This window comes from Chlamydotis macqueenii, chromosome W (assembly GCF_036417535.1).
Source record: "Chlamydotis macqueenii isolate bChlMac1 chromosome W, bChlMac1.mat, whole genome shotgun sequence".
In the NCBI taxonomy this organism is placed as follows: Eukaryota; Metazoa; Chordata; class Aves; order Otidiformes; family Otididae; genus Chlamydotis; species Chlamydotis macqueenii.
In genome coordinates, this window is record NC_141592.1 from 47,719,525 (window position 1) to 47,723,969 (window position 4,445).

A 4,445-nucleotide genomic window follows, 5' to 3' on the forward strand; every position below is an offset into this window, starting at 1 on the left:
GAAATTTAGAGAGACATTTCAAGCTTTATTACCCAACTGATATTTTGAGACTTGTCAGTGAAAGTTCCTTCCATTGCAATGCATGAATAACATATAATCCAGCTTTTCCATGGATGTTTCTTTAATGGGTTATTCAAAGAACCAAGAGATTGGGCTGTTTCACAGAGATCTGCAGCACAAGGATCATCTTCTCATTAACATCTGCAGATTTTATGGCATGGGAGTAAGATTGTTCAGCAAACTTGCTTAGCTCCAGCTAAGCTGCATGTGGCCTCTCTTCATAATTTGGTAGGATACATCTGTTTTCAGCCAAAAACAGGATATTGAAAGTCATATGGAAAGGAGGGGAAAAAAAAAAAAAAAAGAAAAAAATCAACAAGATTTACCTTAAGGCTTGGTTCAAGTCTTGTGTCATTTCTTACTTTGTCTGAGCTGTTTTGCCTGTTTGCAATAATTAGGACAGCTGGCTAGGAGAGGTGGGACAGCATAGCCTGGAAAGCCTTATTTTATTGGTCCCCTTTCCTCGTTTTTCGATCTTATTGCAAGTCATGTCAGAAGTAAAGGATTCTGAACATTTGCACTTCATGTCTTTTTAACAGTTTGCCATAAACAGCCTAAAGCTTTGTGAAACAGCTGCAAAACAACCTAGAACAGAAAGGACAATAATCGAGCAATTAAAAAAAATGACCTGATTTTTTTGTTTTAAACTTGGGTCAGCTCTGGGTGAAGCTGTTTTACCCATCCCTCTGGGCAGCATGAGCTCTCCTGATACTTTTGCACAGATTTGCAAAAGTTGCCAGATTCTTTGTGTTTGCTGTTGGGCTGGACAGGATCACTGGGAAGGCAAATGAGCTGTATAACTTATGTTGGAATGTCAGCATCTGAACAGGCATAAAATTACAACTCGTTATCATGGGCTGAGGTGCAAGATCTTGGGTTTCTTGGATAGTCGCAGTCATCTTTTGGTAAGGCTGGTTTGGGGACCGCTGAAAAGCTTTACCTGGTGGAGCGGGGCTGCCTCATTATTTCAGCATGGGAAGCCAGCAAAGAATGTGTTTTCCTTGTTCCTGAATGGACTGGCTGGTCTTTCTCTTCCTGAACACAGCTGTTGTACTGAATTTATTCTGCCCAGATTTTCGTAGCTTAGAAACTGTCTAGGTGAGACAGCCTGCATCTCCTGTGTCAGGGACTTCTGCTGACCCACTTGGGATCTTACCTGCTCCGAGGGAAATGGAGGAGAAGCAAACTCCAATCACTTTGTGTTCAACTTACCTTCAAAAGCAGGGATGCTGGGATGTACTTGATGAAACAACCTGATCGCTGCAGCTGATGGGAGCTGGGGCAGTCCTGACTGGGTTATAAAGCATTCCCCGTGCAGGGCATATTGTTCCTTTGGAGACACAGCCTGACCTTTGGTGGGACCTGAATGGAGTGAAAAAGCGATCCTGGATAAACCTGGGGGAGGGGAGAGGGATGCCAGGCAGCTGAGAGCACAGGGGTCAGCCCCATGGCAGGTCCAGCCTGCAGCCTCAGCCCTGCCTGGCACAGATTTGGGAGGGGAGGGTGCCCACTGTGCCGATCTTAAGTTCTTACCTTATATTCTTCATCCTTTTCCTTGTAGAGAGCAGCTGGATGCAAAAGGGGCTGGTCCCTGCAGGAGATTCACCCTGCAAGAGGCACCAGCCCTTGCGCTGCAGCTGTATCCAAGGGGGTAGCATGCCAAAAAGAAAGAGCCCTAGAAATCTTGAATGACTTCTGGTATCGGTGTCCCCCTGTCTTTGCACAAGGTGCAAGGTAGCCCCACAGGAACACATCAGAAAACCTCCACTTCTGGAGTGCAGAATAATTGAGGGGGCCTACAAGCATCCAACAGCCTCCCTATCACTCTACCAAATCTACAGAAGTAGTTCTCCATGCAGTCCAGTCCATTGCTGGGCTTTTCACAGGAAGAGGTTAACTAAGCAATTTCATGTAAGTCTTCCCACAGCTTGGAGGTACTTTGTTTGCAAAAGTCCTTCTGTTGCCGCTGGATTTGTGCCACCAATGCGTGTCACAGACAGGCAAAGCACAGAGCAGTTTCCTTAAATCTGATGGCATGGCACCTGGGAAAAAACTCAGTTCGCAATCAGATTTGGGAAAGTTTTCTGAGAAGTATTCACTAATGGGCTACCTATTGAAGTCAGGCAAAGTGGAAGTATTTCAGAAGGAAAAAAACCCAGACATTCAATAGAGGGGAAAAAAAAAAACATTAATGCAGGAAGTTAAAAGAAGAGAGAGTTTGTCCAAACTTGTCCTGGCTAGCCTGGCACAGCAGCAATGGTCTTTCCAAAATTCACTACAATAGCCATAGAGAGCAAGTAACAAACTTGCTTTCCCCCAGCCAAAAGCAGTAGTGGTATTGCTATGGCTAAAAGAAAACAGGGTGGGAAGGAAGAGTTAATGTTTTGGGTAGTCTCCTCTGCTGAACATGCCTTATAGCCAGTGTGGGGAAGGGGCAGACAGAAAACCCTGCTACTGCTACCCAGACAGGGCTTATTTGGTGATATTCACTCTGGAGGAAAAAAAAAAAAAAAAAAAAAAAAAAAGCAAGCCTTGGGCACAGTTGAAATCATGGTCTCACTGCTAGGCCCAAGCTAGAAGTAAGCCAGTGACATTGTACAATGGGCATCTCAGGAGCTACAATGCAGGAGGAGATAGAAAGTGACTGCTCCATTCCCAACAGCACTCAGTGGTGTGAGGATGGAGGGAACAAGCCAACCTCGGCAACACAGCCCAGAGAGGACGTGGAAGGAAGGCACAGTGTAAAGTCACCTACATGCCAGCACTGACCTGGGTGCTTCTCTGCCTTCATGTCCTCTTTCTGCTGATCTCAGTGACCTGCAGGAAAGGGACAAGATGGCCATACACTGCTGTTCTGGCAAGGCATGGCAAAGCTTGTGGTAGATCAACAAGACTCCACTGATTTTTACAAAGCCCTTTTTTTTTTTGTCTTAAGGCTTATAAAAACTGTTACTCAAAACCAAAGTGTTTAAAACTTTACATATGTACAATATGAGAAATAAATTATGTTTTGAGTCATAAAAAAAACCCACGATATACAAATAGGGCTTTGAAACCACTTTAAGCATGACATGGTGACAAGTCACAGATACTTAAAGGCTTCAGTTATTGAAGCCTTTGCATTAAAGCCATGGGGGAAAAAAAAAAAAAAAAAATCTCCAAATGCGCTTGCTTCAGTTGGATTGAAGCTCTACAGTAACCCAGAGAATTGCAGGCCCTAAAAGGACTTTCTAAGTCTTCGGAACTCAGTGTACCATCCAGCAATACCATTTGTTGATATTGCCTTTCTGCATGCCAAAAGTTCAAGAGTTGTTACACTGAGTCACCTTCCAAAGAGAAAAAAAAATTAAGTAAATCTAATTCACCTCTGACAAAGTCCATTCTGTGTCAAACTGTGTCAAAGCCAAGTTCACCTGGCACCAGGGAATCCAACTGAGATGTTGTGGCAATGAGAGTAGGATGCCATCCGTCTGTCTCAGTTAAATACTCTGCACAAAAATAAGGTCTTAGTTACACACTGGTACTACAACAGCATCTGAACAGAGAGGCAAACACATCCTCAGTAGTTAAAAGGACTGGTGCCAAGCTCTCCTGAAGCAGTATGGTTTGTTACCTTCCTCCTCCCCTACAGTCAGTAGAAGGGCAGCTTTGCCTCTTGCAAAGAGATGAACACCCAGGGCCAGGCGGTCTCACCGCAGACACTGACTGGGGAGCAAAGAGGAGCTGCCAACCCCATTGCCTGCTGTCTGCACTGTGTTCTGCCCCAGAAACAGGGAGGATGAGTACTACCTTCTTCTAAGGTAATACAGAAATTTCAGTATTGGCCAGATGCAGAACAGCTTATTTTTAAGGCAAGCAAAGGACAACTTAAAGTTAAGTGGCATTGTGCTTATTCCCATCCCTCCCCTGAACAACCCTATGCACTTGACCTGTGCTGATCTCGTCTTCCCACAGTGCTAGCAGACCCACGGTAACTCCTACACGAGACACGAATTTCTTCTTGGCAGCTCTGTCACTGACAGTTTGATTGGGCAAGTTAACATGGTTATCTTCTCAACTCCACTGGCAGACAGACCAGAAGATCATTGCTGAGGTCTACATCTGTGAAGATCTCATCTGTCATCCTGGTTAGTGGGAGCAGGGCAGGGAATGCAGCATGTAACAGGTCAAGGTAAGGTTAAATGCACAAACCAGGCTCCTTGGGGAAGGGAGAATGTAGTTTGAGTTATTTTAAGTCCATCAATTGCTCTTCAGTTTCTTGCATCTGATCCAAGACATTTTGTCCTGAAGAGATTTAAGTGCTACCAAGCCAGATTTCTGCCAGAGCACCTTGCCACCATCTTCACGCATCTAGGTTGCTCAGTTGTGTGTCTTTAGAGAAGTCT